At 39.6% G+C, this 13,710-nt stretch overlaps 1 protein-coding gene across 2 annotated transcripts in view; it reads left to right on the top strand.

The window, feature by feature from the left end:
• Ano3 (anoctamin 3) overlaps positions 1–13,710 on the top strand; it is a 314,454-nt gene that overhangs the window by 166,258 nt on the left and 134,486 nt on the right. The window lies entirely within an intron of this gene.

The following is a 13,710-nucleotide window of genomic DNA, read 5'->3' as shown; positions in this document are numbered from 1 at the left end:
TTCCTTTGATGAGTATGAAGTATTCTTCCTTATCTTTTTCGATAACTTTTGGTTGAAAGTCAATTTTATTAGATATTAGAATGGCTATTTCAACTTCTTTCTTGGATCATTTGAATGGAAATTTTTTCCAGCCTTTTACTCTGAGGTAGTTTCTGCCTTTGTTACCGAGGTGGATTTACTGTATGCAGCAAAATGCTGGGTCCTATTTACATATCCAGTCTGTTAGTCTATGTCTTTTTACTGGCAAATTGAGTCTATTAAAAGATATTAAGGAATAGTAACTGTTGTTTCCTGTTATTTTTGTTGGTAGAAGTGGAATTATGTTTATGTGTTTCTCTTCTTTTGGGTTCGTTGAAAGAAGATTACATTTTTGCTTTTTCTAGGGTGTAGTTTCCCTCCTTGTGTTGGAGTTTTTTAAACATTATCCTTTTTAGTTCTGGATTTGTGGAAAGATATTGGGTAAATTTGATTTTGTCATGGAATATCTTGGTTTCCCATCTATGGTAATTGAGAATTTATCATCTAAATAGTCACATAACTCCTAAAGAAGTAGAAGCAGTCATTAAAAGTCTCCCAACAAATAGAAGCCCAGTAACAGGTAAGTTTAGTGCAGAATTTTATCAGACATTCAAAGAAGATCTAATACCAATATTCTTCAAATATTGCACAAAATAGAAACCAGAAGGAACGCTATCAAATTCATTCATTTAAGCCACAATTTTGATTACACCTAAACTACACAAAGACCTAACAAAGAAAAGAATATATCAGACTAAATCCCTTATGGATATTGATGCAAAAATAATCAATAAAATTCCCCCAAACAGAATCCAAGAACACATGAAAAAGGATCATTCACCATGATCAAGTAGGTTTCATAGATATAGGGAAATCCATTAAAGAAATCCACTACATAAACAAACTCAACGGGGGGGGGGACCATACGATCATCTCATTAGATGCCGAGAAAGCATTTGATAAAATTCAACATCGCTTCATGATAAAAGTCTTGGAAATAACAGGAATTCAAAAGCCATACCTAAACATAGTAAAAGCAATATACAGAAAACCAGTAGCCAAAATCAAACTAAATGGAGAGAAACTTGAAGCAATCCCATTAAATTCAGGGACTAGACAAGGCTGCCCACTTTCTCCCTATGTATTTAATATGGCACTTGACATCCTAATCAGAACAATTAGAAAAAAAGGGATACAAATTGGAAAGGAAGAAGTGAAAATATCACTATTTCAGATGATATGATAGTATACGTAAGTGACCCCAAAAATTTTACCAGAGAACTCCTACACATAATAAAAAATTTCAGTAAAGTAGCTGGATATGAAGTTAACTCAAACAAATCAGCACTTTTCCTCTACTCAAAGATAAATAGACTAGAAAGAAATTAGGGAAATGACACCACTCACAATAGTCACAAATAATATAAATTACCTTGGTGTGACTCTAACCAAGCAAGTGAAAGATCTGTATGACAAGAACTTCAAATCTCTGAAAAAAGAAATTGAAGAAGATCTTAGACGACGGAAAGTTCTCACATGCTCATGGATTGGCAGGATTAATATAATAAAAATTGCCACCTTGCCAAAAGCAATCTACAGTTTCAAGAAATTACCATCAAAATTCCAACTCAATTCTTCATAGAGTTAGGAAGAGCAATTTGCAAATTCATTTGGAATAAGAAACAACCCAGGATAGCGAAAACTATTCTCAACAATAGAAGAACTTCTGGGGAAATCACCATCAAGCTGTATTTCAGAGCAATTGTGATAAAAATCTGTATGGTATCGGTACAGAGACAGGCAGGTAGATAGATCCATGGAATAGAATTGAATACCTAGAAATGAACACACACACCTATGTTCACTTAACCTTTGGCAAAGGAGCTAAAATTATCCAATAGAAAAAAAAGACATCATTTTCAACAAATGGTGCTGGTTCACCTGGCAGTCAGTGTGTAGAATAATGCAAATCAACCAATTCTTATCTCCTTGTACAAAGCTCAAATGCAAGTGGATCACAGACCTCCATGTAAAACCCAGATACACTGAAACTAATAGAAGCAAAAGTGGGGAGATCCTTGAACACATGGGCAAGGGAAAAATTTCCTAAACACCAATGCATTATACTCTAAGATCAATAATAGACAAGTGGGATTTCATAAAATTGTAATTTTCTGTAAGTCAAAGGACACTGTCAATATGACAAAATGGCAGGCAAATGATTGGGAAAAGATTTTTACCAATCTTATATCAGTTAGAGGCCTAATATCCAAGATATACAAGGAACTCAAGAAGTTAGACTCCAGGGAATCAATTAACCCCATTTAAAAGTAAGGTACAGAGCTAAACAATGGCTGAGAACCACCTAAAGAAATGTTCAACATCTTTAGTCATCAGGGAAATACAAATCAAAACAACCCTGAGATACTACCTCACAGCAGGTAAGAATGGCTAAGATAAAAAATTCAGGTGACAGTAGATGCTGGCGAGTTTGTGGAGAGATAGGAACACTCCTCCATTGTGGGTGGGATTGCAAGCTGGTTCAACCACTTTGGAAATCAGTCTGGCAGTTCCTCAGAAAATTGATCATAATATTACCTGAGGACCCAGATATACCACTCCTGGGCATACCCCCAAAAGACATTCCACCATATAAGAAGGACCCATGCTCCACTATCTTCATAGCAGCCTTATTTATAATAGCCAGATGTTGGAAAGAGTACAGATGTCCTTTGACAGAGAAATGGATACAGAAAATATGGTACATTTACACAATGGAGTACACTACTCAACTACTAAAAACAATGACTTCATGAAATTCTTAGGAAAATGGATGGAACTAGAAAATATCATCCTGAATGAGGTAACCCAGTCACAAAAGAACACACATGGTATGCAGTCACTGATAAGTGGATATTAGTCCAATATCTCAGAATACCCAAGATACAATTCACAAATTATATGAAGTTCAAGAAGAAGGAAGACCAAAATGTGGATGTTTCAGTACTTCTTAGAAGGAGGGACAAAATACTCATGGGGGCAAATATAGGGACAAAGAGTGGAGCAAAGTCTAAAGGAAAGGCCATCCACAGACTGCCCACCTGGCAGTCATCAAATCCCCCCATATGGAGTCATCAAATCCAGTCACTATTGCTGATGCAGAGAAGTGCTTGCTGACAGGAGCGTGATATGGATGTCTCATGAGAGGCTTTGCAAAAGCCTTACTGATACAGGTGAGGATTCTTGCAGCTAACCATTGGACTGATCACACGGAGCCCAGTGAAGGAGTTAGAGAAAGAACTGAAGGAGGTGAAGGGGTATGCAACTATCCAGATACCCCAGAGCTCCCGGGGACTAAACCAACAACCAAAGAGTGCACATGAAGGAACCCATGGCTCCAGCTGCCCAGCAAAGGATAGCCTTGTTGGGCCTCAATGGGAGGAGAGGCACTTGGTACTCTGAAGGCTCAATTCCCAGTGTAGGGGAATACCAGGGCAGTGAGGGAGGAGTTGGTATGTGGGAGGAAAAGCACCTCATAGATACAGGGGGATGGAGGATGGGATAGGGAGGATCCAGAAGGGAAACTGGGAAAGGGGGTAATATTTGAAAAGTAAATATAGGCTGCAGAGAGCCCCTGGGCAGCACCCCACGAAAGAACCTGAGGCTTGGGACCACAGGTAAGACCAAATTTTCTGCTGCAAGAAAGCTGCCTGGTGAGCTTGGGACACACGGAAGCAAATTTCTCTAGGACCGGGCATGTTCTGTGTTTACCGGAAGTCCCACACCCGCGGATCCCGGCCCGCAGCAGCTCTCTGCTCCCAGACCCGGTGAGAGAGAGACCCAACTGCCTGGTCAGGTGGGCACTCCTGAGGCTGCAGAGCGGAAGAGACCACCAACACTGCTCACCCCTGCCCACATCCCTGGCCCAAGAGGAAACTGTATAAGGCCTCTGGGCACCCTTGGGGGAGGGCCCAGGAGCGGCAGGAACCCTGCCTGAGACACCGCCGGAACCTGAAAGAAACAGACCAGATAAACAGTTCTCTGCACCCAAATCCCGTGGGAGGGAGAGCTAAACCTTCAGAGAGGCAGACAAGCCTGGGAAACCAGAAGAGACTGCTCCCTGCACACACATCTCAGACGCCAGAGGAAAAAGCCAAAGACCATCTGGAACCCTGGTGCACTGAAGCTCCCGGAAGGGGCGGCACAGGTCTTCCTGGTTGCTGCCGCTGCAGAGAGCCCCTGGGCAGCACCCCACGAGCTAACTTGAGCCTCAGGACCACAGGTAAGACCAAATTTTCTGCTGCAAGAAAGCTGCCTGGTGAACTCAAGACACAGGCCCATAGGAACAGCTGAAGACCTGTAGAGAGGAAAAACTACACGCCCGAAAGCAGAACACTCTGTCCCCATAACTGACTGAAAGAGAGGAAAACAGGTCTACAGCACTCCTGACACACAGGCTTATAGGACAGTCTAGCCACTGTCAGAAAGAGCAGAACAAAGTAACACTAGAGATAATCTGATGGCGAGAGGCAAGCACAGGAACCCAAGCAACAGAAACCAAGACTACATGGCACCATCGGAGACCAATTCTCCCATCAAAACAAACATGGAATATCCAAACACACCAGAAAAGCAAGATCTAGTTTCAAAATCATTTTTGATCATGATGCTGGAGGACTTCAAGAAAGACGTGAAGAACTCCCTTAGAGAACAAGTAGAAGCCTACAGAGGGGAATCGCAAAAATGCCTGAAAGAATTCCAGGAAAACATAAATAAACAAGCAGAAGCCCATAGAGAGGAGACACAAAAATCCCTGAAAGAATTCCAGGAAAACACAATCAAACAGTTGAAGGAATTGAGGATGGAAATAGAAGCAATCAAGAAAGAACACAGGGAAACAGCCCTGGATATAGAAAACCAAAAGAAGAGACAAGGAGCTGTAGATACAAGCTTCACCAACAGAATACAAGAGATGGAAGAGAGAATCTCAGGAGCAGAAGATTCCATAGAGATCATTGACTCAACTGTCAAGGATAATGTAAAGGGGAAAAAGCTACTGGTCCAAAACATACAGGAAATCCAGGACTCAATGAGAAGATCAAACCTAAGGATAATAGGTGTAGAAGAGAGTGAAGACTCCCAGCTCAAAGGACCAGTAAATATCTTCAACAAAATCATAGAAGAAAACTTCCCTAACCTAAAAAAAGAGATACCCATAGACATACAAGAAGCCTACAGAACTCCAAATAGATTGGACCAGAAAAGAAACACCTCATGTCACATAATTGTCAAAACACCAAACGCACAAAATAAAGAAAGAATATTAAAAGCAGTAAGGGAAAAAGGTCAAGTAACATATAAAGGCAGACCTATCAGAATCACACCAGACTTCTCGCCAGAAACTATGAAGGCCAGAAGATCCTGGACTGATGTCATACAGACCCTAAGAGAACACAAATGCCAGCCCAGGTTACTGTGTCCAGCAAAACTCTCAATTAACATTGACGGAGAAACCAAGATATTCCATGACAAAACCAAATTTACACAATATCTTTCTACAAATCCAGCACTACAAAGGATAATAAATGGTAAAGTCCAACATAAGGAGGCAAGCTATACCCTAGAAGAAGCAAGAAACTAATCGTCTTGGCAACAAAACAAAGAGAATGAAAGCACACAAACATAACCTCACATCCAAATATGAATATAAAGGGAAGCAATAATCACTATTCCTTAATATCTCTCAATATCAATGGCCTCAACTCCCCAATAAAAAGACATAGATTAACAAACTGGATACGCAACGAGGACCCTGCATTCTGCTGCCTACAGGAAACACAACTCAGAGACAAAGACAGACACTACCTCAGAGTGAAAGGCTGGAAAACAACTTTCCAAGCAAATGGTCAGAAGAAGCAAGCTGGAGTAGCCATTCTAATATCAAATAAAATCAATTTCCAACTAAAAGTCATCAAAAAAGATAAGGAAGGACACTTCATATTCATCAAAGGAAAAATCCACCAAGATGAACTCTCAATCCTAAATATCTATGCCCCAAATACAAGGGCACCTACATACATAAAAGAAACCTTACTAAAGCTCAAAACATACATTGCACCTCACACAATAATAGTGGGAGATTTCAACACCCCACTCTCATCAATGGACAGATCATGGAAACAGAAATTAAACAGTGATGTAGACAGACTAAGAGAAGTCATGAGCCAAATGGACTTAACGGATATTTATAGAACATTCTATCCTAAAGCAAAAGGATATACCTTCTTCTCAGCTCCTCATGGTACTTTCTCCAAAATTGACCATATAATTGGTCAAAAAACGGGCCTCAACAGGTACAGAAAAATAGAAATAATCCCATGGGTGCTATCGGACCACCACGGCCTAAAACTGGTCTTCAATAACAATAAGGGAAGAATGCCCACATATACGTGGAAATTGAACAATGCTCTACTCAATGATAACCTGGTCAAGGAAGAAATAAAGAAAGAAATTAAAAACTTTTTAGAATTTAATGAAAATGAAGATACAACATACTCAAACTTATGGGACACAATGAAAGCTGTGCTAAGAGGAAAACTCATAGCGCTGAGTGCCTGCAGAAAGAAACAGGAAAGAGCATATGTCAGCAGCTTGACAGCACACCTAAAAGCTCTAGAACAAAAAGAAGCAAATACACCCAGGAGGAGTAGAAGGCAGGAAATAATCAACTCAGAGCTGAAATCAACCATGTAGAAACAAAAAGGACCATAGAAAGAATCAACAGAACCAAAAGTTGGTTCTTTGAGAAAATCAACTAGATAGATAAACCCTTAGCCAGACTAATGAGAGGACACAGAGAGTGCGTCCAAATTAACAAAATCAGAAATGAAAAGGGAGACATAACTACAGATTCAGAGGAAATTCAAAAAATCATCAGATCTTACTATAAAAACCAATATTCAACAAAATTTGAAAATCTTCAGGAAATGGACAATTTCCTAGACAGATACCAGGTATTGAAGTTAAATCAGGAACAGATAAACCAGTTAAAACAACCCCATAACTCCTAAGGAAATAGAAGCAGTCATTAAAGGTCTCCCAACCAAAAAGAGCCCAGGTCCAGACGGGTTAAGTGCAGAATTCTATCAAACCTTCATAGAAGACCTCATACCAATATTATCCAAACTATTCCACAAAATTGAAACAGATGGAGCCCTACCGAATTCCTTCTATGAAGCCACAATTACTCTTATACCTAAACCACACAAAGACACAACAAAGAAAGAGAACTTCAGACCAATTTCCCTTATGAATATCGACGCAAAAATACTCAATAAAATTCTGGCAAACCGAATTCAAGAGCACATCAAAACAATCATCCACCATGATCAAGTAGGCTTCATCCCAGGCATGCAGGGATGGTTTAATATACGGAAAACCATCAACGTGATCCATTATATAAACAAACTGAAAGAACAGAACCACATGATCATTTCATTAGATGCTGAGAAAGCATTTGACAAAATTCAACACCCCTTCATGGTAAAAGTCCTGGAAAGAATAGGAATTCAAGGCCCATACCTAAACATAGTAAAAGCCATATACAGCAAACCAGTTGCTAACATTAAACTAAATGGAGAGAAACTTGAAGCAATCCCACTAAAATCAGGGACTAGACAAGGCTCCCCACTCTCTCCCTACTTATTCAATATAGTTCTTGAAGTTCTAGCCAGAGCAATCAGACAACAAAAGGAGATCAAAGGGATACAGATCGGAAAAGAAGAGGTCAAAATATCACTATTTGCAGATGACATGATAGTATATTTAAGTGATCCCAAAAGTTCCACCAGAGAACTACTAAAGCTGATAAACAACTTCAGCAAAGTGGCTGGGTATAAAATTAACTCAAATAAATCAGTTGCCTTCCTCTATACAAAAGAGAAACAAGCCGAGAAAGAAATTAGGGAAACGACACCCTTCATAATAGACCCAAATAATATAAAGTACCTCGGTGTGACTTTAACCAAGCAAGTAAAAGATCTGTACAATAAGAACTTCAAGACACTGAAGAAAGAAATTGAAGAAGACCTCAGAAGATGGAAAGATCTCCCATGCTCATGGATTGGCAGGATTAATATAGTAAAAATGGCCATTTTACCAAAAGCAATCTACAGATTCAATGCAATCCCCATCAAAATACCAATCCAATTCTTCAAAGAGTTAGACAGAACAATTTGCAAATTCATCTGGAATAACAAAAAACCCAGGATAGCTAAAGCTATCCTCAACAATAAAAGGACTTCAGGGGGAATCACTATCCCTGAACTCAAGCAGTATTACAGAGCAATAGTGATAAAAACTGCATGGTATTGGTACAGAGACAGACAGATAGACCAATGGAATAGAATTGAAGACCCAGAAATGAACCCACACACCTATGGTCACTTGATTTTTGACAAAGGAGCCAAAACCATCCAATGGAAAAAAGATAGCATTTTCAGCAAATGGTGCTGGTTCAACTGGAGGGCAACATGTAGAAGAATGCAGATCGATCCATGCTTATCACCCTGTACAAAGCTTAAGTCCAAGTGGATCAAGGACCTCCACATCAAACCAGACACACTCAAACTAATAGAAGAAAAACTAGGGAAGCATCTGGAATACATGGGCACTGGAAAAAATTTCCTGAACAAAACACCAATGGCTTATGCTCTAAGATCAAGAATCGACAAATGGGATCTCATAAAACTGCAAAGCTTCTGTAAGGCAAAGGACACTGTGGTTAGGACAAAACGGCAACCAACAGATTGGGAAAAGATCTTTACCAATCCTACAACAGATAGAGGCCTTATATCCAAAATATACAAAGAACTCAGAAGTTAGACCGCAGGGAAACGAATAACCCTATTAAAAAATGGGGTTCAGAGCTAAACAAAGAATTCACAGCTGAGGAATGCCGAATGGCTGAGAAACACCTAAAGAAATGTTCAACATCTTTAGTCATAAGGGAAATGCAAATCAAAACAACCCTGAGATTTCACCTCACACCAGTGCGATTGGCTAAGATCAAAAACTTAGGTGACAGCAGATGCTGGCGAGGATGTGGAGAAAGAGGAACACTCCTCCATTGTCGGTGGGATTGCAGACTGGTAAAACCATTCTGGAAATCAGTCTGGAGGTTCCTCAGAAAATTGGACATTGAACTGCCTGAGGATCCAGCTATACCTCTCTTGGGCATATACCCAAAAGATGCCTCAACATATAAAAGAGACACGTGCTCCACTATGTTCATCGCAGCCTTATTTATAATAGCCAGAAGCTGGAAAGAACCCAGATGCCCTTCAACAGAGGAATGGATACAGAAAATGTGGTACATCTACACAATGGAATATTACTCAGCTATCAAAAACAACGAGTTTATGAAATTCGTAGGCAAATGGTTGGAACTGGAAAATATCATCCTGAGTGAGCTAACCCAATCACAGAAAGACATACATGGTATGCACTCATTGATAAGTGGCTATTAGCCCAAATGCTTGAATTACCCTAGATCCCTAGAACAAACGAAACTCAAGACGGATGATCAAAATGTGAATGCTTCACTCCTTCTTTAAATGAGGAAAAAGAATACCCTTGGCAGGGAAGGGAGAGGCAAAGATTAAAACAGAGACTGAAGGAACACCCATTCAGAGCCTGCCCCACATGTGGCCCATACATATACAGCCACCCAATTAGACAAGATGGATGAAGCAAAGAAGTGCAGACTGACAGGAGCCGGATGTAGATCGCTCCTGAGAGACACAGCCAGAATACAGCAAATACAGAGGCGAATGCCAGCAGCAAACCACTGAACTGAGAATAGGTCCCCTGTTGAAGGAATCAGAGAAAGAACTGGAAGAGCTTGAAGGGGCTCGAGACCCCAAAAGTACAACAATGCCAAGCAACCAGAGCTTCCAGGGACTAAGCCACTACCTAAAGACTAAACATGGACTGACCCTGGACTCTGACCCCATAGGTAGCAATGAATATCCTAGTAAGAGCACCAGTGGAAGGGGAAGCCCTGGGTCCTGCTAAGACTGAACCCCCAGTGAACTAGTCTATGGGGGGAGGGCGGCAATGGGGGGAGGGTTGGGAGGGGAACACCCATAAGGAAGGGGAGGGGGGAGGGGGATGTTTGCCCGGAAACCGGGAAAGGGAATAACACTCGAAATGTATATAAGAAATACTCAAGTTAATAAAAAAAAAAGAAGTTGCCTAATTAAAAAAAAATGATGACCATATTTGATGTGCATATTAGTGTTATCATAGCAAATAAATACTGAACCACAAAAAAAAGTGACATTCAGGTTAATGAATAACATTAAGTTAGCCACAGGTCAAGAGAGATATTGAGATGATTGTTGGTGAGATATTGTTATGATTGATCAAAGGAAAAGTATAAAGTAGATTTAAACTCCCTCCAAATACAGAATAAGCAAAGTTTGTTTATGAAGGAAGAATGTATGAAGCTTTTCTGAGAGAATCCCACAAGGCTAGAACTTACACAGCACTACCAAAATGTTGGCAGTTTTAATGCCTTATGATTTGAGTGTGATAAAATAAAACATTAGCAATTTTTAACCGTATTTGAGCAAAGCCTCTGTCATAACACCTTGTCCAGTTATTACAGAAATGAATGTTGTTTCTGTACTATAAAAATGGAAGTGAAGTTTAATTTTAAAATAAAACATGCACAATTAGTTAATAGTTATAGTAAGCAAACAGAAATCTCTCAGTTGTTTTCAAGTTTGTCATTATTAGTCATAGAGTCTCATTGAGAAAAGAAGCAAGACAATGTTATAAAAATATTTTATCTGCTGTTCTTTGGGGCAATTCCCTCTATTCCTGGGAAAAGCTTTGTTTTCCTAATTTTACTTCTGTTACATCTGCTTGTAGAACACTTATTTCTCACCCATAACTTCCTCATTGTTGTTCTAAATTTAGTTCAGTTTTTTTTTTCTTTTTGAACTCAAAACTTTACAAACAGTGTAAAAAGAAATATGAAAAAAATGGTTCCTGAGTTTGGGACAAACCTACAATCTATCACTCAATGTACAAGGTCTACGTAAAAGTCAAATGTTATTCGGAAGATAAAAATAAACAGAATGTTTTTTTTAAAAAAAAAGAAAAGTAAATATATAAAATATCCAATAAAATGCAAAAAAACAACAAACCCTGATCTCTCCAATTTCTTTATGAAGGCATGTAGTGTACTGAACATTCTGTGTATACTACTTTCATTGTGTCCCATAAGTTTGGGTCTGTTGTGCATTCATTTTTCATTGAGTTATAAAAAGTCCTTAATTTCTTTATTTCTTCCCTGACCTAGTGGCCTTTTTGTAGACTTTGTTTCTATTAGTTTGTAGGTTTTCTGTTGCTCTGCTGTCGTTGACCTCCAGTTTATCCATGGTAGACTGATAAGATACAAGAAATTAATTAAAATATTTGTTGAAGCTTGTTTGTGGCCATTGACTTTATGGTCAATTTTGGAGAAGGTTCCATGTGTTGCTAAGAATATGTATTTTTTTTTATTAACTTGAGTATTTCTTATATACATTTCGAGTGTTATTCCCTTTCCCGGTTTCGGGGCAAACATCCCCCTCCCCCCTCCCCTTCCTTAGGGGTGTTCCCCTCCCAACCCTCCCCCCATTGCCGCCCTCCCCCCATAGACTAGTTCACTGGGGGTTCAGTCTTAGCAGGACCCAGGGCTTCCCCTTCCACTGGTGCTCTTACTAGGATATTCATTGCTACCTATGGGATATGTATTTTTTTAATTGGGGTGAAAATTTCACTAGTTATCTGTTAGGTCCATTTGCTTCAAAACCTCTATTATTATTTCTCCATTTACTATCTGTCCTGATGATCTATCTGTTGGTGAATGTGGGGTGTTGAAGTCTCCCACTATTAATGTGTACGGTTTGAGATGCCATTGACACTTTAGTAACTTTTTTTTTCTTTTTCTTTACAAATTTAAGGGCCCTTGTACTGGGGCATAGATTTTCAAAATTGAGACATCACCTTGGTGAATTTTTCCTTTGATGAGTATGAAGTGTTCTTCCCAATAGCTTTTAATTAATTTCGCTTGAAAGTCTATTTCATTATGTACTAAAATAGCTACTCCAGTTTGCCACCTAGGTTCATTTTCTTGGAAAACTTCTTTCCAACCCTTTACTCCGAGGTAATGTCTGACTTTGTTGATGAGATGTGTTTTTTGTATGCAGCAGATCGCTTTATTATTAAAGTTAAGGTCATTTCCTTATGCATTGTGTTATGGTATCCAGGGCTTGCTGTAGTAGGACAGCTACAGCCCTACTGCCCTGTTGCTCTGGATCTTATTGATCATGTTTTTATGATGGTCTTTAGCCCTTGGATTGATCCTGGATGTTCCTGGTGTAGCATGTCTCAAGAAGGCAGGACTAACCTACATATTCCTGGGGGGGCAGGTCTTAAACAGGCAGCCTTGAGCTGGACCATGGTATTTAGGGGCATTGCATGTCTGAGGGCAGCTGTGCACAGGGGATTTGGTGGGCAAAGGGTTGTGGTGGGAAGTGATGTAATTTGGCTGTTCCTGGTACAACAAGTCTGGTGAAGGCTGTTGGAGTAGTGACTGAAGAGAAGAGGGGCTGGTTGAGCATGCAACTCAGGGCAACTGGACAATGGAGCCTTGGGGGTGGGGGTTGGGGTGGGGGTGGGGACAACAAGCTGCTCCGTGCAGCTGGTTAAGATATTTTAGGACCATTCCTGGATGAAAGATATCTAGCTGAAAACCTGCCAGTTTACAAAAATAGCTTCAGATAATAACAACATGAGATCTTTCAAACTGCTTTGTGGGTAGGTATACAGACTGCATATGAAGGCTACAGTGAACAAGCTAAATGACAAACTTCAGTCCTGATATTTCTGCCTTGTTTGAAAAATACTTTGTCTTTCCTGCTGCATTTGCCGGAAAGTCAGAAAACTCTCTGGTCTCCTCCTTCCATTTCCACATTGAGGCTTGTTGGGGTCACTGAGGAACACATTTTTGTGTCTGGCTTATGTGAATTCTGAAGATTCCCACTCGGTTCCTCTGGGTTGCTCAGCAAGCATTTTCCTACATTAAGCTGCGTCCTCAGCATCCTCAGCCAGTCTTGATTAGCCAGCTCTGAGTTTAACGAGAGCTATTTCCATCACTTTGCAGTCATAGCCTAAGAGTAAACATTTCCCTAGACTTGCAGTTCAGGAATTATTGTTTGGTCTCAGCATTATTGAACAAAGGTTTAGAAAAGCAATGATTCCTGTAAGTTTTAAACAACACATGGTATTATACTGGTTTTAGCTCTATCAGGCTTAGTGTCTTTGTCTTTGAAATGTAAGTTGTGAATGAACATGATAAAGTATGAAAATAATTACATCTGAACATGACTTAGTCAATTTAAAAGATATAGTTGTTGTTTTGAGGTTTTTTTTTTATAAAGACTTATTGAATAAAACATAGACCAACTCAAACATCAGGATCAGGCATCAAATTAAAAACGTTTCATAGATTGCAGACTAGCTTGAACAATCTTCCCATAGATGTTAGTAGGAACAAGATACACAGATCATTATGGTTTGGTTTACCAGAGCCTGTAACAAGCATGCATGATTATCTAACTTACACTATTAACCAATGCT

This window comes from Rattus norvegicus, chromosome 3, assembly GCF_036323735.1.
Source record: "Rattus norvegicus strain BN/NHsdMcwi chromosome 3, GRCr8, whole genome shotgun sequence".
NCBI classification, from domain to species: Eukaryota; Metazoa; Chordata; class Mammalia; order Rodentia; family Muridae; genus Rattus; species Rattus norvegicus.
Note: the sequence above shows the minus strand (reverse complement) of the source record. Positions and strands in the feature narration are given on the sequence as shown.